This window comes from Camelus dromedarius, chromosome 5, assembly GCF_036321535.1.
Source record: "Camelus dromedarius isolate mCamDro1 chromosome 5, mCamDro1.pat, whole genome shotgun sequence".
In the NCBI taxonomy this organism is placed as follows: Eukaryota; Metazoa; Chordata; class Mammalia; order Artiodactyla; family Camelidae; genus Camelus; species Camelus dromedarius.
This window is the reverse complement of record NC_087440.1, coordinates 57,945,122-57,972,082: the sequence shown is the minus strand read 5'-3', so window position 1 is coordinate 57,972,082 and position 26,961 is coordinate 57,945,122. Positions and strand designations below refer to the sequence as shown.

The 26,961-nt window shown below is 36.2% G+C and overlaps 1 long non-coding RNA gene across 1 annotated transcript in view; it reads right to left on the bottom strand.

Moving 5' to 3' along the window:
- LOC105086233 (uncharacterized) overlaps positions 1-26,961 on the bottom strand; it is a 198,496-nt gene that overhangs the window by 30,227 nt on the left and 141,308 nt on the right. The window contains exon 4 of the long non-coding RNA XR_010380989.1: positions 16,485-16,536. This is a non-coding gene — a long non-coding RNA (uncharacterized LOC105086233). The remainder of the gene's footprint in view (positions 1-16,484; positions 16,537-26,961) is intronic.

Genomic DNA, 26,961 nt, shown 5'->3' with positions numbered 1-26,961 from the left:
TCTTGTAAGCCAAGATTTTAACAGTACTATTTTGTTTAATATACATGCTATTTTAATTGGCAAGAGAGGAATTAAGTTTGCTAATTAGCTGAACTTGAGACAGGAATATTACTCTGGATGATGAGGGTACGCACAAATTCACAAGGGTCCTTAGACGTGAAAAAAGGAGGCAGTGAAGTCAGCATCAGAGGGAAATTTGAAGATGCTATACTGCCGACTTTGAAAATGGAGGAAGAGGCATGAGCCAAAGAATGCAGAGAGCCTCTATAAATTGGAAAGGCAAGGAAACAGATTTCCCCCCTACTATTTCTTTCTTTCCAGAAAGACACAGTCCTGCTGACACCTTGAATTTAGCTCATGAGATCCAGTTTGAATTTATGACCTCCAAAATTGTAATAATAAATTTGTGCTGTTTAAGCCACCGAGTTTGTGGTAAATTGTTAGAGCAGTCATGGGAAACTAATACATTGTACCTAAGGACAGGGGGACTGTTTATACAACTAGCATCTCCCAAGGTTCCGCAAAGAATTATGACGTTGACCTGAGATTACTTAGAAGGGTTCTAAATCACCAGTCAGATGCTGAAGGAGTATTGCCTAAGCACACCATGAAAAATGAAGATAAAGAAACATCTTTTAAAGGTCGGACTGCTTTAAGATGTTCTATTTGAGTGAAAACTTAGCTGGACAAGCTTCAGCCTAGTCTTGGGTTAAGACTTCCTGGGGGTTGTTTTCTCCTAATAGTGGAAGTGTTTCTTGACAGATCACTGGGTACATTTTCATTTTTCATACTCTCATGATAAATCTTAGGATTATTTTTTATTTTATTTATGGAGTAAAATATAAATAAAATGAATCTGATAGAGCCTACCTAAGTTGGGTCCCTTTCTTTTTGGAATCTAATATTATGCTTCAGATTAAAAACAGACTGGCAAACAATACCATCATACTAAATCTGGAACAAAATTAAAGTTCCTACTTCTATTATTTTAATATAAATTGAACTATCTGTATATAGAGAGATTAAATTTATTGTCTTTGAAGACTATCTCTCTCTCTACATTAATGCACTTGGTATTTTAAATTAGTAACTCCAATTGGTATATTGACTTTAGTATTTTATACTTTAAGTGTTTTTAATTGTTAGGACTATGACATTCCCATAGTATGAGGCTACTTTCTTAGTTTGTAAATCACAAAATAACCAAGTTATCTCATGGTGCCGGGGACTTGTGTTAATGAGATCTGATTGTTTCTGATGGAAAAGACTGGTAGGAAGGTAGGTTTGATCTGACAGGACAATTATATAAAAATCAAGCATATCTACAAAGAATTTCTCTGAGAATCAAGACACTCATTTGGCTGCCTTGTTTTTAATATTGAGTCATGTCTCATCAAGATAATGGTTATCTTTCTACTCAATACTTTTTATTCCTTCATGCTGAGCAGCACAGAGAGGAATGGGAAATGAGGATTAGAAAAAGAGAACTTTGGGTAAATAATTCTTCCAAATTCACCTGGCTTGGGCAAACTAATAACATATTTTTGAAACTACAGTAATTATTTCCCTAAGAATAAGCTGTATTGGGCTCATCTGCCTCTACATGCCAGCATATGAGTAATTAAACAGTGGTATTTGACCAAGTCTCCTCCCCTACTCTTAAGTTAATTAACATCCCCAGAAACAGAATTTTTTCCCTTAAATTTTCACAGTCCAGGATATTTCATGTCAGGATACAATTGGAGTTCAAATTTCATTTCACCATGAATATTTTGGGATTGTTCATTTTTGTATATTTAAATGTAAATATTTTCTTTACAAGTAAGAGACTTTTTGTTTTTTGTTTTGTTTTTGTTTTAAGAGGGAGACATTTTATATTAAAGAAATCTCACCTCCTGTGCCTCTCATTCCACTGGTCTTTAGTTTTTTAATAGAGTTGGTTGCCTCTCAAGCCTCTAGGTACATACTATTGATTGCTTTTATGGGCTACTACCTGATGGGAACGAAGATATTTCAAGCTTTGGAGACAGACATTCAGGAAGAGTTGAAAAATTCCTTTTTGAATGCTCCATCAGCTTTTATGAAGAACTATGTCAACATAACTCCAGAAGAACTTGACATCTTTTTGCAGGTAAGAGATAAAGAGATTTCATTTCAGGAGTTATATATTTGCTAATTGTGTGAAAGAAAACTGCAGATAGAAGATTTTATAGGGTGCCCACCTGTGTGTTTTACCTAAACTTATGTAAGTAATAACACTCGTTTCTGTCATCTGAAGAGATATGGAAGAGAAGACAAGCCCTTGTAGTGGTAGGAGACATAAAGATAAGACAACATTAAAAGAATACAAAGCAGCAAGATCGATACAGGTAAGAGGAAAAATTACAGAGTAGACAACACAAGGTTACAGGAACTATGGAAGATATCCTGAGGGTCAAGTGAGAAAAGCTAGTATTGGACTAACTACCACTGATAACAATTATAAGGCAAACACGCATTACAAAAAGAACAGAAAACACAGGGGTACAACAAAGGAGGCAGGGCCCACAAGGGTGTGAACGTTGAGAGAAAGCATGTGGGCTGAGTTCCACATTTACTTGTCCTTTCCTCTGTGGGCACTTTCCTGTTAACCCTGCATGGTGAAGGGCAATGAACCCCAGCGGAAAGCAACAATGTTACTGGGCTACTTCGGCATCAAGAAGTCAGAACTTGGGGGCTCTAACAGTGGTAGGCATTTGAGGAGAAAAATGCCAAAGAGGAGAACTCATCAGAGTCAGAAAGCCCCAAATTCTGAATTTGCTATGAATTCCTCTCAAGCTGTTGGCCCTCCCCTAAAGTGTGCATGCACAGAGGAAGAAAAACAAATGAAAGCAGCATTTATGATTTTAAAGAGCTTTGTAGAGACATTAGCAGCCGTCTGGTGCTGGGGAGGCAAGGCAGAAATCAGAGTTCAAGGCTCACCAAGCTAGAGGATTCGGTAAACACCCTAGGTCTTCTGCTGAGATCCCAGAAACACGACGCGCTAGAAATAAAACTGAAAATAGAGCAAGCCCTAACAAAGTATACAATTAATCCTCAACAGATCAGGGTGATCTGCTGTATTCCGTCTGCCTGTGCAATGAAACCCAAAACCTTCTTTTAAGGAAGACATCATCCAGAGTCTCTACAAAATTTCATACACAATGGCCAGCAACCAATTAAAAATTAGGAAGTACAATTAAAAGTAGAAATGATTGGAAACTAAGTGGAACTACAGACATTAGAGACTCACCAGGAATTTCATATGAAGTTGTCATCTAAAGACTTTAAAATTAGTGTGGTTAATAGTTTAAGAAAATCTAGAGAAGGATAGAGAATTTCAGGAAATGCCTGGAATTCTTAGAAAAGCATCCAACCTATATTATAGATGGAAAGTAGATTAGCGGTTATCAGAAGTTAGGGAGAGAGGGTGGTGGTGGTAGATGTGATTAAAAATGGGTAGCACGAGGGAGATCTTTGTGTTTTGTTGATAGAATAACTCTGTATCTTGATTGTGTTGGTGATTACATAAATCATTTTGTGCTTTTTAAATATAACAGCTTTGTTGAGATCTTATACTGTACACTTCATTTAAAGTTTACAACTCAATGGTTTTTAGTATAGTCAGAGCTGTGCAAGCATTCTTTCATGAGACTTTTGTCCCTTTTTGCTCAGAGTTATGCAAATCTTAACGAGAACACTGAGAAGAAAACCAGCTTTCTCCTCCCTTCTTCTCCTTTCCCTCTTTCTTCTTCTCTTCCTTCCTTCCTTCCTCCCTCCCTACCTACCCCCATCTCCCATCTTGCCTCCCTCCTTTGCTTCCCTTTTTCCTTTAATAACTATTATGTGTGTCTATCTGGCTCATGTCTAATGAATGATACTGAGTTTGAAGTACCTTTGGGATTTTTGTGTGAAAAGCAGCATTCATTCCGAAGGCAGATTGCCCCTATTTTTCTTTTGAGTTTTGGGCATATTTATCTCTCTCTCTCTTTTTTTAAGCAATCAATTTCACTTCCTTTATGTCTTTGAGAAATTCTCCACAAATCAGATTTATTTATGCTTCCTGATTTCCAATATTGTGTTTTATATTTTTGCTTTGTATACTTTTAGTGTTATTGTAATGGAATTTTAGGTGAGCAGGCAAGGAAAAAAAGAGTTCATTCCACTCTTTTAAAGCACAAGTAGCCCTAATGTTCTCTCTACGCCTTTCTTTGTATACTATGTACAAATGATTATGGTGTGCCTGTCTTCCTTAGTGGGTGGTCTTGGCAATGGCACTTCTACCTAGTCTTCTAACACACTGGTGAGACAGGTAGCAAAGCCAGAAAAAGATTTTCTAGGACACCTGGTAGAACTATGATGTCTACAAGTCTCTCCAGAATTCAGCTGTACCTTAGCTGGAGAATTGTGTGATTTAAAAACAAAATGTTACGATAGGTTTCTGCTAAACTCTAGACAATTCTAAAATATTTTATTATCAGACAAGAGCCATTAGGACTTATGAAAAGAATAAGAATAGCTTAAGATAGCTGTAGCTAAAGACCCTCAGGAGATTCCTAGGAAATACCACTTTAGACTGCCGGAGACCTCTGGCACTGCCATGGAATTTTCCTTCTCATGGGAATATACAAGATTAATAAGAGATGACTGTTATCCACAAGTATGGCATGCTCAAATCCATTTTCACATACTAAGAACAGGATGCAGACTCACAGTTATGGAGAATGAGGCCTGCAAATTTCCAGCAAAATGGTTATATTTGTTTAGAAACCATTGTCACTTGTAGATTACATTTCAATAAAAGAATTGGGAAAATCTTGCATTTCAGGGGTCCACCTGAGGTCAGAGTGTTGGGATTGGATGTCACCATGACCCATGGTTTCTGTCCTGAGGGGAAAATCCATACTTCTCACTTTCTGGTTGTTTCCTTAGGAGAAATTTCTGGATGCAAAATAACACGCTTTTTCTTACAAGCTGTGTGTGCTGCTGGGACTCTCAAGAGAACATCAACAACAACAAAACAGCGAAAGTGCATATTCCAAGGACCAGTAATACTGAGCAGACACTAAAGTTGCCTCTTATCATCCATCAGGTTATGGGTCAATTACACCCAGAACTCCTATGGGTCAGATAGTCTGTGTCTTCTATGCTTTACTGGGGGATCCCTCTAACGATCATATTCCTGAAATTTGTGTGCAGTGCAATATGACAACCACTTTCACAATTTGAAAAATACCTTCAGAATATGGGAATGAAAGAGGTAATGTTTAACAAATGATCTTTTAAACACGTTTAGGTTCATAACTTTAAGGAGAATAAGCAACAGAACTTACTACATTCTTGTTAAATATATGCTAAAAGAATCTACATATATACGTGTAGGGGTGTGTGTGTGTGTGTGTGTGCACTTGCTCTTTTTTATGGAACTCCTAGATCAAGAAAAGGGTATTCTGACCAAAATAACTACACAGTGCTCTATTTTTCTTCTTCAGAAAATAGGAGTAATATTTCAAAGAATAATGGTAGAATAATATAGTATAAATGCAGTTTCACAACCATGATTTTATTTGGTTCCCTGATCTACTCTCTGAGGTAAGCATGGTAAAACAAAAATCTAACATCTGGATTTTCTAGAGGAAGTTACCAACTTAAATTCTTCTGATCCTAGGTTCTGAGCTCTTTCCTTTCACAATGCCTTTGTCAGCTCTGCTAAGGGCAAGAAATTATTTAAGGCTATGATTAAATGATTATATATATATTTATAATATATATGTACTAGAGGAGGCTGTTTAGAAAACTACTAGTCAAATTTGTGTTGAGTTGAGGCAAAGTGATATACAGAGAGAGAACACAGATGGATAGTCCCTTCCTGACATTCCAGGTGTCCCAGAAAGAGATGCTGAGAGGCAAGAACAGGTAAGTTGTTTGCTCTTGTTGCCTTGAGGGGTTACATTAGGAATTCCTGTGAACCAGTTTGCTCTTCAGCAATGATCCCTTACGCCTATCTGACCCAGTTTAAGGAGACAGCAGAGGCAGCATGCTCCTTTCCCCTCCTCTCTGGACTCACATCTACTGGTTTAAGAGTAATCCTTAAAAGGCCAGCTAGATGTCGCAACAGGCCTGGTCTAAGCCAGCTGTCCCAGGCCTTCTCAGGAAAGAGCAGTGCTGAGTAAGAGCAGGTCCTGGTGGCTGGCTTCTCCCCAGTCTCAAGGAAGTGAAGTCCAGAGAAAGAAACTCCTGGGACATATTCGACCACCTACCCCATAGTGGTGGTCAGTAAATTCTCTTGGACTTGACTCCTTCCTACCAGTAATTCTCACTTGGGGGTGGATTCTGGGGTTGACGGACAAAGAACCAAAAGCTTTGAGCATTCCTTAGGGACCAAAACCTCCTCTATGAAATAATTCAACCAGAGTAGCTGCTTTCTCCTTCAAAGAAGAAGATCAGACAGCATCCGCAAAGAGTTTGCCCATCCTGAAGCCATGGTATCAATCCTGGTAATTATGTCTGAGATCAAAGATCTGGCCATTTCAGAGACTCAAGAGCTCTTGGATGTTGCCTTTCAAAACCTACACAGAGCCAAAGCTGAACCTTATTACGTGCTTATAGGCATGTCTAAACAAACTCATCCGTCACTCAAGTGCACCAGATAAGAGTATAACCCAGATAAAATTATATCACTCACATAGAATTCTCTGAACTTGTCACCACCATACAAAGCTAAACAAAAAGAGCTATTAACAGTAATCCCACAGAAAATGAAATCCTCAGTATCAGTCTTCCCTTATTGCCAAAGCTCCTTAACAGTTCCAAAATACATACTAAAAGTCAGCTATTTATTTCTTCCACTTTCCTCTAATTCTGCTCTACTCTGCTATGGGTATCTCATATAGGTTGGAGTGTCTCCAAAGTTGATAACGAGTATCTGTTTCCAAATTTTGGGAGAAATAAGACATATAAGAATTTCCTGACATCAGCTTCATATCCCACCAAATTTAGAAAAGGATTGCAAATTGCACAATCCAATGTAATTGTTGCACTAATCATACTATGTAAGTGTTAAAATTTAAGAAAATATTTACAAGATGTCCCTTTATCATGGTATAAAAAATGTATATCTCTCAGCATAGTGTCTGTCCCATATGAGGTAATCTATGAGCAAAAGTTTAAGACATGTTGTTTCTAATATTGGCTTACTTGTCTGTCTCCCCCCTCTTTTCCCAAAACTATAATCCCTGTGTGGAAAAACTGTCTTAGTTTTACTTTGTATCTTGAGTACTCCCAAGGTGCTAACTAATAAGAAACATTCAATAAACGCTTGTTGAGTGAATTTGAATTATACCATAAAAAGCATTTAATCAATTAATATAATGTAGAATTGTAAATGGACTATTCAGTTTTCAGATGGAAAAATACATTTATTTTCTCTTTTAATTTCAGGTGTTGTAATGTCTCTTAACAGAAATAACAATAATAATAATTATTATTTATATATTATAATAAATATTAAAATAATCAATATTTTATTAGCTTCAAAAAGTTAATGTCCTGAACTTCCAGATGATGGCTGTCCATCCTACCCTTTTACACAGCCAGTAAGGACCCAGAACTGGAGGTGGGAGAAAGCAGGTTACAAAGCAAAAGAACATTTCAGTCTGAGACTTAGAGAGGGCAAGAAGAAAGGGACTGTTTTACATTAAAACAATGATGTGAAGCACAATGCATGAAGAGAGAAAACAGAAATAAAGGGTTAGCAACCGAGATTCACAAGAAAGATGATGATTCGGTTGACAGAGCTAGGATATATACTCCTAGACGTAGATGCAAAGGAAGCCTGCAAGCCAGAGTGTGGCAGGACGCACCAAGCAAGCCCCTGGCCAGGAAAGGCTCTGTAAGGGGAAAACGAGGGTTTGGCCAACAATAGCTCTCTGACTGCTGTTGGGTTGATATTAACATCTTCCTTCTTTTCTCTCTCTTTTCTTCCTCCCTCCCTCTTTCCCTCCTCTCTCTTCCACCTCCTCCCTTCCCCTCACCTCCCTTCTTCATTACCTTTGTTTTTCTTCTTTTCTTTAGAGACAAATTAAAATTTACACGCTCGTCTTTTTCTTGCCAACTGGACTTTCCAGTTTCACCCTGCTACCACCATTACTTTCCACGCATACAGAGGGCTGGTCTCAAAGGGAAGGGTTATATTTCGCATTTATCTCCTTAAGTACCATTGGTTTTGGTGACTATATAATAGGTAAGTCAACTGATTCTAATCTTAGACTCGTATTAGCATTCATAGCCACAGAATCAACAGGATTTGAAGTAAAAGTATAACCAGAAATACAGCATTTATCTTACAGGAGTTAGGGTAGAGGCCAAAAGTACTTTTTAAAACTTCAATTATCTGAAAACCCATAAAAGATTCCAAAGCAATTCCTTTCCATCCAACGCTCTCCCTCGTCCAGGCCGCAGAGTGCACTAATTATGGGAAAACGAAACAGAAGAATTCCTTTCAGTGTATGCCACCACTTGCTCACACAAGCAAGAATTCAAAGTTGATGTGGAATGAAACAGTAGGTACGAAGGATAAATCCTGTGCAATGAGTGTTTGCTGTCTTTTCCAGTGGAGAAGCCCACTTCCACCTTGGAATAAACACATTGAATAAGAAGGAAATAGAGACTCCCAGACATTAAGTATTCTGAACATTCCTAAAATTCAACAGTAAAATATCCAAGGAGTCTTTTGTTTAAAGGATTATTTCCACACGGCCTTTTTGTGTTTATAAATTCCTTAAAGGAACAAAGTATATCCCCAGGTTATATATTTTGGGAAACTTTTCCATTGTTCTTGGCTCACCTCTGCCTCAAATTAGCATTAGCATATCAGGCATTATTCTTACTTTTAACACATTTTTAAAAATTAGCCCAAGGAACACAGGTATAGCATCCTATTATGCCTCACATCTCCATAGGAGAAGCAGTATTCTGCCACAATAAGCACAGAGCCAAGAAGCAGAACATCGGTGTCTCCTCTGCCGTAATCTATCTGGGTCAAACTGGACAAGCGGTTTGACCAACAGAACTCAATTCCATCTAATACAAAGTAGCTGGAGTGAGGGAAACTTGAACTAGTTGATTTCTTTTCTGTCAATCAGCTAGTCACTTAACCAACCTGCCTATCAGTGTTTCTTGAGCCTTTCTTACCATAAGAAAGTCTTAAGTGATATGTGCTGGGGGACTCAACCATGACCAAAACTTGGCTCCTGTCTGTAAGGAGCATGCACTGGAGTGGGGAAGACTTAGACACAGAGATAGATAATTACAATCCAGGCCACAATAAGCTGTAATTGAATTAAGTATGCACCGTGCGATGATGACCCCAAGGAAGAAGAACATGATCTTGACCGTGAGGATCTACAAAAGCTTACTAAGTGCATCAGGTATGGATAAATGTTAAGTCTGGAAGGAGAGGTATAAATTTAGCAGTCAGAGAGTGAAAAATAACTAGTAGTCCAGGAAGAATATTTATAAAAATTCTTTCAGCTCTCATGTTTACCAATTTCTGATTAAGTTACCAAAAGGGATGTGTATAGACATTTAGAGTTTTGTTTTTTAATCACTAGCTCATAGAAATGGAATAATCTCTATTAGTCCCATATTTGGAAAAGTAATACTGAATACAGAATATGGTATATGTGGTATGTATGGTATTGAGCGGGTGTTAAAGGAAATCACACTGAAGAATGCCTTGTGCTAGCCCTCCTCCAATCCTAATATTCTGGCAAAATTTGGGATGGTGGGAGGTGGGAGAATTATTTGGCTGAACGATCTTTTTTGAGGGGTTGGATCCCAATCCATCCCGTGAGTCCACCCTGTCATTTAGGGAATGACTAATTTTACTTTGTGTCTGCAATTTCCCACCATCTCTGGCAAGTCTGCTATGTCCCTACATACCCAGCTCAGGCACAGAAGCTGCCACATCTCTCTGCTCATTTATGAAGAACTCATTCATCTCTGGAATTTAGCTCATCAAGCTTTCTTGCATGCATTGCTTTTTGCTGGCACCACTGAAAATGATTTTCATTTTGTCTGTTTTCTCTTTTGCTTTATTTTACTATGGAATAGAAAATCTTTTATATCCTCTTATTATCTAACTGGAACTGGGACTTCATAGATGTTTTATTAGAAATTTGGAGGAGGTTGGATAAGGGACTCGAATTAATATGCCATTTTAAGCTGAAAGACAAAGCCTTTTCAATATTCCTCTCAGTCAGTGAAATTATGCTGTCATTCATAAAGTTAAGTTTGCTAATGTATGCCAGAGATTTACATTTATTCTCCTTCTCCTTGTCTAAAATAATTTTAAGTGCCGTTAAAGTGTGTTGTTTTGCCTAACAGCCATATTTTATGCTGTACTCCTTGGCAAGTCTTTACTGAAAGACATATTCTCTTTCTTAGCAAAACCCAGAATGCCAACAAAGTTCATATGATCATTTACATTTTGATATAAAGTATTAGTTTCAAGGATATCTGAGAAAAAAAAAATGGCCTAGAGATTGGGGGAATGGAGCCAATGTGTACTGAGTCTCAGTATAACGTGAGATGGTTGCTGGGGTCAGGGATATGTTTTCTTTGTGTTTCTAGTTATTTCAAATTGATTTTTACAGTAAAAAGTTATAAAATACCTGGCATGTTTATAGCCAGAAAGAATAAACCAGTGGCAGAGTAGGAATATATGTATTTGTGGATGATCATATAATTTTTTAAAACAAAATTTGAGTTTCTTTTAAAAGGTTTTTTTATATCTTATGTTTGTTTTCTAAAATTTCCAACAGCAATGAAAGAAAAGAAATGATCATATTAACATTATGTGCCAAAGTTTTATGGCATATCTGTATTCCAATCCATCCTGTGAAATGTTCAGAATTGAGCTCAATATGTTTGCATAGATGTGTTTTAAACCATACATATAAGTAGAGCTTTTTTACCTTCATGTAATAAGTATGTTATAAAAAGCTTAATGTAAATTAAAATGTATAATTCTGTATTCTTGATGAATATGACATTTATTTCAGAAGAACTATTTTTTAGTTTCCAGCTGGTCTTTAATATTAATAATTAAAATTTAAAGGTTGACTGTTTATGGGTTGACACTAATGTGATGTAGTTTACAAGAAGAGAAGATCAGAAGCAATAATCATCTTCCAATAATTTAAATGTGATTTACTTTTTGTCTTTAGATGTAAATCCTTCTCAGAATTCACAAATTTATGTGGCAGTAATAATTCTTTGGTGTACCTTTGGTCTTACTTGGATTGCTCTTCTGTTTGATTTGTTTTCATAAATATGTTTTTCTTCATTAACCTGCCATATGGGTCACATCCACAGTGAAGTTTTGTAATTCATATTTTATTTTGAGTTATAATAAATAAGTAATTGAAAAAACAAAATCTTAACTGTCCTCACTGAAACTTTCATTTTCAAAGGCTTTCATTATGTAATATTTAATATATTCAAAATGGTTTATTCAATCATGTAAGTTAAAAAGAGTGATAAATTCCCATGAATCCACCATACAACTTGTAAAGTAGAACTAATGACAATATAATGGAAGCTACCTGTGTGACCCTCCCCAATACCATCCTCCTGGCTCCCCAGAGGCAACAACTATTTCTATCCATGTTAGTGCATAGTCACCAAGTTATTTTTCAAAGTAGTTACTCACACCAGAATCACACTGGAGTTTTCATTATTCCATATTTTTACTTTATATTGCCAAATTTAACAATTTTTACCCAATAATGAGTATAAAATGTGATCTCATTATAGTTTTGATTTGCTTCTTTTTGATCACAAATTAAAGGCTGAATACTTTGTATTTCTGGCCATTGTTTTTTGCTTTTGTGACTTGCTTCTTCATGAACTTTTGCTCACTTTTTCTACTGGGTTATTTGTCTATTTCTATTTAGTAATTTACAGGAGTTGTTTTCTTTTTACTAAATTCAAATAGTAATCTATTCTCAGTTTTGTTTACTGGAGATATCATATATAGTTTAGTGGCTCATCTCTCCACTCTTTATGGTATCTTGTGATAAACAGAAGCTCTTCATTGTAATGTAGTTTATCTCTTCTTTTTATAATCACTGTTTTTTCCATCTTGTTTAAGAAATCCTTTCATATTCCAAGATGACAAAAGATATTTTCTGATTAATGTATTTAACCAAATTAATTGAGGACCCAACCTATATAAATGACTGCCTTAAGCATTGTGAGGAATATGAAATAAATGTAAACTCACTGTCTTAATGGTAATTAAACATCAATATTAGATACAGAATAATGAATGCCTGTTGTGTGCTATTCACTGTGGTAAATGTCTTGAATAACTAAAATGTATTGATAATTTATATGCAAAATACTTTGCATTCATCACTTTATCTAATCCTGACAAAAACCTTAGAAGTAGGTAAGTAATGCCACTTTACAGATGAAGCAATAGATCTATGAAAATTTGCCCAAGTGGCTCAGCAATGAAGAGGCTGAACATAGTTCACTCAAGCATTGTAATGTCCCCAAGTCATGTTTCACATAGTGTAAGAAGACATAAAATAATTCAAATTTAGCATTTACATTTTGAAGATCTGTTAAACACAGAACACTGAGTTATGTCTTCTGGTGTTCATGCATTATTTATATAGATAAATGAGTACCATATTTAGGATCAAAATACTTTGAGATCAAAGAGGGAAAAGCCTAGGTGATGACTGAAGAGAATCAGAATCAGCATCAATAAGAAGGTAGCAGTGACCTAAGTCTGGATGGCTGAAGACTCAGGCAGGTGGAGCAGGCTGAGAAGTTTGGGGTCAAGTGCCTAGAAAATGGAGGACTGAAAAAAGATTAGTAGGGCAAGAGGTGAGGTAGAGGACACAAGGAGTTTTGATGGTTACAGAATGGAGCTGTATCTTAGGTGGAAGGAGGATGCATGTGAGACTGAAGAGTGTGGATGAGATAAGACTGAGCTGAAAGAGATTAGGAGAGAAGAGAAACTCTGAAGGTTTTGTGGTGCTCAGAGTCTGTTAATCACAAGGACAAGTTTCTCGGTGTTGGCCAATGGATGGATGTGGTAATAATGGGGAAGAGGAACTGATCATTTAGACAGGCTCAAAAGATCTACTCAGTTATGAAAGTCTTAAAAGATTAATGAGTCACTTCCCAGTATTGTGATGAGGAAGAAGCCATGGCCTTAATATTTTGGTATAACTGCTTGAGTGAGGGATCTGGCCAGGAAAGGTCTACCACGGTTTTGGGCTTCTCACCCTTGAGTAGGGGGCAGTTTGGCACGGTGTCATAAACGCTTGAGGAAGTCCTCACACAGTTTTGAAAACTGGGGGTGGTGGCTATCTTTTCTAATGCCCAGACACCAACATAAAGAGTCAAGGAAAGTAAAAAAAAAATAGGGAAATATTTCCCAAACAGAATCACAAAATAAATCTCCAGAAATTGACTCTAATGAAATGGAGGTATATGACTTACCTAGCAGAGAATTCAAAATAACTATTATGAAGATGTTCTACAAGATCAGGAGAACAAATCAACAAATTGAAAACTTCAACATAAATATAAACATAAAAAAGTACCAGAAAAATCATAGACCTGAACAGAATAACTGAAATGAAAGATTCACTAGAGTTCAATAACAGACTAAAAGAAGCAGAATAAAGGATCAGAAATGTTGAAGACCAGTCATTGGAACTTATCTAGTCTAAGGAGCAAAAAGAAAAAAGAATGAAAAATACTGTCTAAACTTAAGGAGAATATGGGACACCACCAAGAAGATCAGTATATACACTATGGGAGCTCTGGAAGCAGAAGAGAGAGAGAAAAAGAGGCAGAAATCTTATTCAAAGGAATAATGGCTGAAAACTTCCTAAAACTGGGGAAGGAAATGGACATCCAGGTCCATGAAGCCCAGCAGAATCTGAATATGACAAATCTAAAGAAACCCACACTTAGACATATTATAATCAAACTGTCAAAAGTCAAAGACAAAGAATCTCTGTTGTTTTTTTGAGGCAATTATTTAATAAAGACATTACCACTGACATACATCTTAGAAATGTGTGAACGAAGTTGATGAATGCTGTTTGGAAGAATGAACAAAAGAGATTCAAGAGCAGGGCTCTATATAAAGAAAAGTGCATTCCAATTTATTGAAATTTGGTGAGATATCACCTCACACCTGTTAGGATGGCTATTATTTTAAAAAAGATAATGTTTGCAAGGATGTGGAGAACTTGAAACCTCTTTACAATATTGGTGGGAATGTAAAATATTGTAGTCTCTATGGAAAATAGTATAAAGTTCCCTCAAAAAAATTAAAAATATGAACACCATATGATTCAGCAATCCCACTTCTAGGTATTTATCCAAAAGAATTGAAATCAGGATCTCAAAGAGGTATTTTCACTCCCAAGTTCATTGCAGTAGTATTCACAGCAGCCAAGATGTAGAAATAACCTAAATGTTCATTGACAGATGAATGAAGAAAATGTGAGATATATAGGTTATGTGTGTGTGTATAATTCAGTCTTAAAAAAGAAGGAAATCCTGCCATATGTGACAACATGAATAAACTCTGAGGACATCATGCTAAGTGAAATAAGCCTGTTACAAAAGGACAAATACTACATGATTCCACTTATATGGGATATCTAAAGTAGTCAAACACATGGAAGCAGAGAATAGAATGCTGGTTGCCTGAAGCTGGAGGGTGAAATGGTGAGTTGCTATTCAGTGGGAATAAAGTTTCAGTTCAGTTATGCAACACGATTAAATTCTAGAAATCTGCTGGACAACATCGTGTCTATAGTTGGCAATATTTTACACTTAAACTTCTGTTGAGAGTAGATCTCATATTAAGTATTTTTACCACTATAAAAAATAGTCCTCAGAAGAGGTTTTTATTGATAGTAATAAATTAATCCCAACAGAGTAATACAGTGCTTCCCTGACCAAACTAGATATATCATTAGATGCATTTATTTAGGAACCAGAAACTACACAAAGCAGCATAGCATAGTTAAAAATCAAGCACAATTTCTAGAATTAAAAATGTAATAATTAAAATGCAGGATAAATGAAAGCCAGCAAGGTTGAAGGAGACAAGATCAATGTATAAAATTCAAATGTACTTTTATATACTAGCAATGAAAAATCTCAAAATTAAGAAAACAATTCCCTTTACAATTGCATTAACAAGAACAAAATACTTAGGAATAAATTTAGCCAAGAATGTCCAAGGTTTGCATACTGAAAGCTACAAAAATTCTTAGGAAAAATAAAGGAGACCTAAATAAGTGTAAAGATTCATGTTTATACTTTGGAAGACTTAATGGCGTAAGATAAAAATATCTACAGATTCAATGTATGAATTTTCCTATGAAAATTCCAACTGCTTTTTAATTTTGCAGAAATTAACCAGCTAATAGTAAGACTTACGTGGAAATTCAAGGAATTCAGAATAGTAAAAACAATCTTGAAAAATAACAGAGTTTGAGTACTCATACTTCCTGGATTAAAAAATTCCAAAACTACAGCAATAAAAGTGGTGTGGTACTCACACAAGGATAGATACATAGGTCAACAGAACAGAAGTGAGAAGAGAAGTAAGCTCATATAACTATGGTCAATTTAGTTTTTAAAAAGTTGATACACTTTTTTTTAGAGCAGTTTTAGGTTTATAGAAAAATTAGGCAGAGAATGCAGAGAGTTTCCATTTACCACTTATCTCACTGTACAGTTTTAACATCTTGCATTAGTGCGCTCCAGTTGTAACAACAGATAAATAAATATTGATATTTATTATTAAAGTCCACGGTTTACATTAGGGTTCACTCTTTGTGTTGTAAACTCTGCAGTGGTCAATTTTAAGGGATTTGATACCTATGTATTCCAAACATTTTAATTTATTATTTTTGTAGTCTAACACCGAAGACCATTTCCAAGTTAGATTAAAACATTTAGATCATCTAAAGTATAAATTCCAAAGTGATGACTTTGAAAACTATGACTACCAAATTGAGTAAGTTTGCAAACAAAAATTATAAGCAGTTTCTAGTGAATATCTCCCTCATACCCAGGCAGATTCCTCATATAATATACAAAATCAAACCCTTTCAGTTGGTTTCATAACTTCTTCACTTCTCTCACTAAATAAGCAAAAATTAATGTTCTATGTGTTTTTCTTCTGCTATAAGGTCTAATAAATTACAGTGTTTAAAAACAATAATTCACTTGAAATTTCTCATTTACGATAAACATTTCAGAATATTTTATACAAATTAATGTAGTTCCTAGCTTGGTTTCTGTATTAGTCAGGGTTCTCCAGAGAAACAGAATATATATATAGAAGCTATATATATCAATATATAAAGGATCTGTATGTATATAAAGAAATGTATTATGAGGAATTGGCTTACCTGATTAGAGAGTCTGGCAAGTCCCATGATCCACTCTCTGCAAGCTGGAGACCTAGGAGAGCCAGAGGTATAGTTTTCGTCTGAGTCAGAAAGTCTGAGAACCTGGAAAGCCAATGTCCCAGTTCAAAAACATCAGACAGAGAGGATGCATTCTTCCTTACTCTGCCTTTTGTTCTATTTAGGCCTCCAACAGATTGGGTAAGGTCCACTCACACTGGGGAGGGCAACCTACTTTACTCAGTCTACCTATTCAAATGTTAATCTCATTCAGAAACACCCTACAGCCAAGCCTAGAAATAATATTGGTCTAGATATCTGGGTACCCTGTGTCCCAGTCAGGTTGACACATACAATTATCCATCACAGTTTCCACCTGAAAATGACCTATTAGAAGGTCAGTTTGTTTCTATAAACCCTCAACATTTCAGTAGAGTTGTTGTAAGAAGCCTCTGTTAATTATTTAGGGGGATGTACTCATACACTTTATGAGCTGAATATAATTTTTATCCTCATTTTACTGATGTGGAAGTTGAGGTTAAATAGCTTGCCGAAGGTTGCCCAGCTAGTAAATGGCAGGGTTCTGGTTCAAACTCTAATCTATTTAACAAAAGAGACACTACCTTTAACCAGATCACTCTAACTGTAGTATACAAAGCACACTTGAGAGGTTGTGTACTGGAGGTAGGAAGACAATTACAAGCCTGTGACAGTGCATGAAGATCCTGGAATGGTTTTAGTGCTTTTATGAAGAAGAATCAAAAGTCTAGATGGCAAGTATATATATACACATTTGGTGGGAGAGGTCAGGGTGGTATGGATAAAGAAATGCAAGGTGTCAGGGATGACTGAGATTTCCAGCTTGGGTATCTTCTAACCCAACTACCGCATTATCACATATGATTCTCATTAAGCAATAATAGTAATAGCAGAATGCATTTGCCCAGGATAGGAGACATAAATGGTTTTGAAATGAGTGTCTTTCATTGGTTCACAGACACCATACACAGGGCAATGAGACGTAGACAGTCTTGGCCCTAACTGGTATTCCTTTCTCTCTCAAGCTGGTAGAAAGATAACTGACTGTTACCAGACTGCCACCATCAACATACTGAGTTGATGAGTTTGTAACAGAGCGATGTACGGGGAGGATCAGTACTCCCCTGGTTTATGATCTCTGTGCATATGATGAGGAACAGGAGGAGAGGAAACACTGTGCCTACTGACATTTGCCAGTCCTACAGTAAATTTTGATTGTAAAATTTATTGGCTTTTGAGATGTTCATTAATTGTTACTACCTTAATATAACAACAACAACAACAAAAAACCCAACCCTCTTTTCTCTTTCTAAAAAAAAGCATACCCTCATTATTGGGAGTATGAAATCAGAGAAGTCAGCTAAGTCCCTCTAGCCAAGTACAAGAACCACATTGGCCAGGATGTTTTGGATAAAGTTCATTACTTAGTCAATCAGTTTACAAAAGCAAAGCATCTCCTAATTTCTTAGACATTATCTTCAATCATGCCTTTAGTTTTGAGGTATTTTGACTTATCAACAAATTTGCCAATACCTTAGAGAAAGCACTAGAAGAGAAGGCTGAGTTTAGGAGGAGTGTCCTTAAATCAAAGATTAGCACTTTCTTTGCTAAATGTATCAATGCAGTTTAAATTCAGTTGTAGAATTGTTGAGCTGTGCATCTAGGAGATTTAAGAGGGTACTAGAGTACTCCCTTCCATCTTTGGAGGCTCTGAATTTATTTAAAAAATTTAAATACCAAAACAGAGTCATAATACTTGAAGCATATCATGCCTACAATTAATAACAATACTTTTAATACACAAATATGGTACACCAAAATTATGCTATTTAGAAGATAACCACAACATTTCCACTAGTTATATATTCATAATACATGATGTAGCTGGACTATCATTTAATGGAACACAGCATATATATAAAATAGATAAACAGCAAGGTCCTACTGTATAGCACAGGGAACTATATTCAATACTTTGTAATCACCTATAATGAAAGAGAATTTTAAAAGTTGGCAAATGATGATATTGCTTCTGAGACACTTCTGACCCCTCTTGTCAATTATCCTCCTAAGAGACATTTTTAATAGCATATTTTCAGTGTTTATGACTTGGGAAGTTTTATAACTCACTCCTTGTGGGAATGACTGGAGAGCTTTGTTTTTCACAGGAATTTCTTTCGATTCCATAACACAACCCCAGATGCAGAACCTCTGCCATAGTGCCAGCTGGGTTCTGGAGTCGCACAGATTTTGGGGCCAAGTTCTGCTCCGCCACAGCTAGTTAGTTAAGTGACCTTGAGAAATTACCAACCACTCTGAGCCTGTATCTCAACTGTAAAGTGGGGCTAATAATAGTCCTTGTTTCATAGGGGTTGTCTGAAGATGAAGTGAGCTGTTGTAAGTAAAGCACACTGCCCAACATCTACCTGGTACTCAAGAAGTGTTAGCCATAGTTACTGTTATTCTTTTCACATGTAACAAACTCTATGTAGAAGATACACAAGACTTTCAAAACAGACTTGTTTATGCTACTTTTTGTTATATTAAGTATTTCAGATGTTTTACTTATTTTTAAATTTTATTTTAATATTTTACATCAATTATAACTTTGTGACTGCAAATGCAGCTCAAAATTAATTAACTAATTAATTTTATTTTAAAGAGGGTTAGAGGCACTAATTGGGCTGATGAAATCTATAAATTTTGGTATTATTCATGTAGTACCAAACTTGGCCTCCAGATGTCAGTATGAACTCAATTGATTGAGGCACATCCTCCTCTCAACTGGTAGGATGGTTACCTGCTCCTCTACTGATGCATTAAATAGCATTGCGAATGTACAATAACCATTCTTTAATCTTAGAAATGTAATAAATAAGGCAGCTTCTTTGAATTCAGAAGACACAGCACTATAAAACTAGTAATGAAAAATATTCCAAAAGTGCATGAGTCTGAAAGAATCATTATAAGAAATTTGGACCCCTTTAACCACAAATAAAAATATGAAAAAGAGGGTTATGTTTAACACTTGCTCTTGGAAAAAAATATTTACATGATTGTGGTATTTAGCCTATGGGTATTCAAAAATTATTCAAGAGAATCAGATGTCATGTCTCACATTTTATAATTCTACCACTGTACAGTACACATTCAGAGCCAATTCCACTAGAAAGGTAAATTGGATAAAGCATTTGTTCCATGTCTGTGAAAACCAATTAAAAGTAAATCAGTGTATAATGTGGCTCAGATTTATTATGGGTGTTGCTACAGAAACCTCAAGAGTTCTGCTCTTAGAGGGCACTGTTACCCATTTTATTCATTCAGTAAATATTTATTGAGTACCTACTATGTTTCAAGCAAGTTTTAGATGTTGGGGCAGAGCTGTTAACAATGCAAACAAATTCCTATCCTCATGGGATTTATAGTTTAGGAAAGAAAGATGAACAATTGGTACAATAAATAAACAACAAAGGAAAACAGTATATTAGAAACTAATAATTTCTATAGATCAGAAAAAAAAAAAAGAGAAGGGAAACATTTAAAATGTAGTGGTTAATATGGGTCACACTGAAAAGGAGATGTGTGAGGAAAAAACTTGGAGTGAGGGAGCAAGCCAGAGGTATGCCTGGGGAAGAACACCCTGTGCAGAGGCACCCCCAGAGGTGAAAGGTCCAGGGGCGGCGCAGAGGCTGGTGTGGCTGCACCAGAGAGGGACGGGATTCCTCCTTAGGATTTTTGGTAGAGTCGTGACATGATCTGACTTGTTTTAATAGAATTGCTCTGGTTGCTCTGCTCAGACTGAAATTGTGGGAAGGGCACAGCCAGTCAGGAAGTTTCTGCATTGCTCTGAGTTACAGGCTATGGTGGTTTGGCAGAAGACTGCAATGGAGCATCTCAAGGCTGATATTCAAGCAGAGATCTCTGGAAGCTTCTGATGCCTGGGAAAGTCAGCTAGATTAAGGATGAAGCTGTTTTAAAGTCTACTGTAAAAACTTACAAACCAAGGGGAGGGTATATAGCTCAGTGGCAGATCACGTGCTTATTAGCATGCACAAGGTCGTGGGTTCAACCCCCAGCACTTCCATATAAATAAATACATACATACATACATACATACATACATACATACATACATACCTAATTACATGCCCCCCTCCCAATAAAATAAAAAAACTAACAACCAACCAATGAGCCCACATAATCCTTTTATGCTAAAGGATTGCTTCTTGGGACCAGATTATAGTTGAAGTTATGAGAAAATAACCTTTTATTTCACAATAGTGCAAAAAAAAGGGTCATAAAAAATTGTCAACACAAAATAAACATATAGCACAGTGATTTTTATAGGAGATAAAATGCAAGGTTTATTCTGACCCTGGCAAATACTGTGAACAGATTTCACTCATAGAATAATTTTCTATTTTCTTTGGATACCTAGGTTTAAAAAAAAAAACACCACACATCTGAGAAATACTAATTCACAGTTCTTTAAATTAATAGGCTTTTATTAAAAAGGGGTTCTCGGTTTATAGAAAAATGGAGAAAACAGAGAGAATTCCCATATGCCTCCACTTCCTCTCCTCCCCAAAGCAGTTTCCTATATTACTAACATCTTGCATTAGCATGGTACCTTTGTTAAAACTCATGAATCAATATTGATCCATTATTATTAACTAGAGTCCTTAGTTTACATTAAAAGTCACTTATTGTGGCATTTGATAGTGCATAATATGTTACAGTATCATACAGAATAGTATATACACTGAATAGTATCACACTGTTACAGTATCTTACAGAATAGTTTCACTGCTCTTAGAATCCCCTGTGCTTTGCCTACTCACCCCTTTCTCTTTCCCTGAACCCCTTGCAACCACTGATCTTTACTGTCTCTATAGTTTTGCCTTTATTCAGAATGTCATATAGTTAGAATCATGCAATGTGTATGTAATCTTTTCAGACTGGCTTCTTTCACTTAGCAATATGCATTAAGCTTCCTCCAAGTCTTTTCATGGCTTCATAGCTCATATAATTTTATTGCTGAGTAATATTCCATGAGTGGATAGAGTAGTATCTTTATCCATCCACCCATTTGGCAATTTTCAAAAAGCTGCTATAAACACTGTGTGTAGGTTTTTGTGTGAACGTACATTTTCAGCTCACTTGGGAAAATACCAAGGAGCTCAAATCCTGGATAGTATGTTAAGACCATGGTAACCTTTGTAAGAAACTGCCAGATTGTCTTCCAAGGTGATTGTATCATTTTGCATTCCCAACATGAATAAATGAGAGTTCCTGATGTTCCACATCCTCACCAGCATTTGATGTTGTCAGTATTTTGGATTGTACCTATCCTAACAAGTGTGTAGTTTTATCTAATTATTGCTTTAATTTGGAATTCCCTAATGACATTTAATGTTGAGCATCTTTTCCTAAGCTTATTTGCCATCTGTATATCTTCTCTGATGAGATGTAAGTTTAGATCTTTTGCTCATTATTTAATGTTGAGTTTTAAGAGTTCTTTGTGCATTTTGGATACAAGTTCTTTATTAGATATATGTTTTGCAAATATTTTCTCCCAATCTGTGACTCGTCTGTTCATTCTCTTAACACTATCTTTGCCAGAGCTGAAGTTTTTCATTTTAATGAAGCCCAACTTATCAAACACTTTCTTTCATGGGTTGTGCTTTTGATGTTGTGTATGCAAAAACTTGTCACCAAACCCAAGGTCATCTAGATTTTCTCCTGTGCTATCATTTAGAAATTTTCTTCCAGCAGGGTATTGAAACCTCTTGTCTGCTGACAATCTCCCTCCCCTTTTCTTCATTAGTCTGTTTAACCCAAATACAGTATTGAAAAGGAGAGAAGGTGAACATTTTTTATGTCTGCCACTACATTTTAAAAATAATTTTTGGTATGAAAAAAATGTGTTGGGTTTCATATATTATTTTTATCCTAACACAGCCCTCTTACAACTGATTCCTACTTGATTTAATGTTTTAGTTGTTCTTGGTTGATTTAGTTTCAGTTGTTTTCTTAGATTTTCTAGGGAAACAATATTTGACATCCTTTCTAGAATTTATTATTGCTTCTTTTCTTACTGCATCAAATATTTTCAGAATAATGTTTAAGTGGTAATTAAAGGCAACTTAATTTTTTCAAACTTAGATGGGACTATCTCTGGTATATTTCTGATAATTTCTAAAAGATACTGTCTATCAAGCAAAGAGATTTTCCAACTCTTTCTAGCTTATGAAATGTTTTCTCAGAAATAGATGCTGAATTCTAGCGCATGCCATGTGGTAGGAGATTATTTTTCAAAATGTTTATTGAGGTATTTTTCTCCTTTAAAAGTATCCTCTTTGACATCCATACTTACTGATTAAACTCTGTATTTCTTTTTTTCTCTGAATTCTTGATAAATTTTTCTTGATATTCTTCTAATTTACACTTTGAGTAGTGTCCATTCTAGTACTTACCATCGGTATTGAGTATTTAATTCTGCCAACCTTTTTATCTTTAATATATTGAGTAACTGTTCTTTTTGCCTGATCTCATTTTATACTTTCAAACTGAAGGGTAAGTTTGAATCATTAAACCACTTTTCTGGTCCCTCAATCAATTCTGCTCCAGTCATGGCCATTTGTATGCTACAGTTTTGCTACTTCTTTAGAGCCTTTAAATTTTTTAATGAGAGTTGTGTACAATTTAGTGTATATAAAAATACATAGCTTGAAAAAGAAAGATATGCAGAGGGTATGGATATCAATGTCCAACTCTTCCTCCCCATAGAACTGGCTATATTTCTTAACCAGTAAGCTTAAAAAGAAGTTTTTGAACTATAGAATTTAATCATATGTCTTATAATTTTTCATTTTCTGGTTATATTTATAAGTGGGAGTCTTATTTATAGACTACTGGTAGTGATATAAACAATGTAAGTATTTATTTATTCATTCATTTAGTCTTTTAGTTCCTGTTATGTTCCAGATCTGTACTTGTATGTTTCTGATCTTTCCCATCTTCAGTCCCAAACAGTAGTAGGTTAACTAAGCTGGCAGAGAAGCTATTAGGTACATTTCTGCCTTTGTATAAGCGTAGTGAACCATCTTCAGCCTTGTGAAGGAGGAAACCGTTTTAGGAGATGGCAGAGCAGCAAGCTAGGAGCCTGGAATCTATTATTATCTTTTATTATTACCTTTTATTGTGAAGTCAATTTCTTGACTGACTTACACATAAAAAACTTTCATCTTGTAGTTTGCAAACACTTACTTATATATTATTCTCTGAACTTATTAAAATGTCCAGCTCTTTCAAATTTCAGCAGCTCACACAAAATTTAAAGGAGCACAAAAAAAATCTCAGTAATTAAGATACAACATATGCCAGTACAATATTCTGTGAAATAAAAAATTATGCAAAAAAATCTATGATGAACAAAATACCAAATTTTAAAATAAAGACAGGATCGGTATTACTGATTTTTTCCAGTTGCTTCAGACATCAATACAACTCAGAATGGCACTGTTACTAATCTTGCCTTTATTTAAAATTTCGATACTTCTAATCATTTTGACTTTTCTTATTGAGGTTTTGGTACATGTCCCCTTAAATTTTGTACCCAAGGTGATGAAGAAGTGCCTTTTACTACAGTATGTCCAACACACTGATTTGCAGAGTCATGTATTCTGACTTGACCCATAGTCATAGACAGATCAGGTTTTCCCAGGCACTTCCAACTTACGAAGTTCCCTTTCCTTTGACCTTAAGACAATACTCTATTCAGGCAAACCAGACTGATAAAGAGAATGCGAGTGAGGACATCAGCAGACAAGTGATTTCAACAAATTTGCGGGAGATGGAAGCAAACAGAGGAGTGATGTCTGGTGGAGCAGCAAGAGGAAGCCAGAACCTGGTATAAGTCATGGCATCAGCCTCAAAGAGGCTTGGAAACCCCAGGGTGAGAATTTGATGTGGAGCTAAAACCACAGGCATTAATTAAAAGTCTAAAAAAAGGGGGGGGAGTATAGCTCAGTGGTAGAGCACATGCTCAGCATGCACGCGGTCCTGGGTTCAATCTCCAGTACTTCCAGTAAATAAATAAACAAACAAACAAGCCTAATCACCCCCCCCAACAACAACAACAACAAAGTCTATATGCAGAGCTGCTACCCTCATGCCTTCTCCAATCTAACACCTCGAAGTTGCTATATTTCCTATGCCCCAAACTGGAGAATATTTCTCTATAGAAATTCAGTGGCCCCAAAACAAAGACTTCTACACTCTGGCATGTGGAGGCCTCCTACCAAACAGCCGGATCCCCTTCTGGTGAGCTAAAAGCAATGCTTTCCAGGTAGTGCAGCTTCACCCCTATGCATTCCCGAGTAACAATGAGCATCTTAAGACCACAGCACTATCAGGTTAGTCTCCAAATGGAGAGACCAAAATAAACCAGCAGGAAACAACCGGGCCTGAAGGAAATAGAGATGGCACACAGAGCAGAAGAGAGCCTCATCAGTCTCCTCAGAGACCTTATGGAAATATTTCAACCTGAAAAAAGAACTGGGTGACAGGAAAACTGAATAACCAACACATTTTTAAAAAGCCTTTGGATATGAAAACTATTATGTCCAAACCAAAAAAAGTAATACAGGGCTGGAAGATAAAGGCAAGAAAATATTTCATAAAGTAGAGCAAAAAGACAAAGATTCCTTTATCGAGAGAAAAATGAGCTCTCGGGGATTGACCTAGGAAGCCTATCATCCTAGTAATGGGAGTTCCAATATGAAAAATAGTAGAGCAGAGTTCCCCAGAGATGAACGTCACTGCTCTTCATATTGAGAGAGTCACCAAGGGGCTGACACAGTAAGCAAACCGAAGTCCCACATGTTGGATCAGTAATGTGAAATTTCTGGGAAAAAAACCCCCAGAAATCTGAAAACTAGACACAGAGAGAGAGAGGGAGACAGAGACAGAGAGGCAGAGATTAAGCAATGAGAATCAAATAGTGAAAATCTGAGAATCACACCAACCCTTGACTTCTTATCACCAAAACTGGGTGCTAGAAGAATATGGAACAATCTCATCAAAGCAGTGAAAACAAACAAACAAACATTTTCAACCTCGATCCCAAGATTCAAGTGTTGGTCATCCACGACCCAGCCAGTGACAGCATAGAACCCCAAGCAGGTCTACAGGTGTTTACAAAGTAGGAGCCGCCACCTTCGACAGTGTTAAGGAGAGGATGATCAAGAAACAGTGCTGAGTCCACAATTCTCAGCTTACTGAGTTTGTGGGGCACTAGTTCTTCCTACATCAAAACGATGGGCAGCAAGGGAAAAACACTCCAGAGTAACATTAACAACCACTTTAGAAATATTCACTTGTAAGGCCAGTCCTTCGGAGACACTTTTTTTTTTAAAAGTTATGTTGACATTTAAATACCTGTTGTTAGAACAAGTGGTACTCCTCTAAGTGTCGGCTTTGGGGACTAACTAGCTAGGACTTCACTGGACGTGGGAACATGAAAGCCCAGATTTACACGACTCAGTTAATTGGAAATTATTTTAATAAAATGAAAGATTTAAAAAAATTAAAATTGCAAGCTCTAAACATACCAAACATACATCTCCCCAAACATACTGCTTGAGAAATAATTGGGCATTGGTTTTGTATACCTACAGAGGCCAAGAAGAAAAGGTGGCTGGGAAGGACTGTGAAGGTGACAGTTTCTATGTGAAAGGATTACAGAATGCCTAGCGGCCCCACCTTCAGCGTGAGCCTGGGAGCCTGTGCAGTGAAAGGCTGCCTTGGGCAAACCATGAAACAGGGAGCCTGCAAAGCTTTGGTAGCTGACACACTCAAAGGAATGCATTTGCTCCCACGTTGGTTGGAGGTCGGGGGCAGGGGGAGACAAGTCCCAGCATCTCTACTTCAGCTTTTTTTTTTTTTTGTAATTTTTTTTAATTGAAGTATAGTTGATGTATACTATTCTATATTACAAGTGTAAAATATAGTGATTCACAAACTTTTAAGGTTATACTCCATTTATAGTTATAAAATATTGACTATGTTCCCTGTGTCGTACAATATATCCTTGTAGCTTATACATAACAGTTTGTACCTCTTAACCTCTTATCCCTATATTACCCCTGTCCCCTTCCCTCTCCCCATTGGTAACCACTAGTTTGTTCTCTGTATCTGTGAGTCTGTTTCTTTTTGTTATATTCACTAGTTTGTTGTATTTTTTAGATTCCACATATAAGTGATATCATACAGTATTTGTCCTTTTCTGTCTAACTTTTATTTCACTTAGCATAATACCCCCGAAGTCCATCCATGTTGATGCAAATGGAAAATTTTCATCCTTTTTCATGGCTGAACAGTGTTCCATTGTGTGTGTGTGTTTTTCAGATATATAGCCAGGAGTGGAATTACTAGGGAA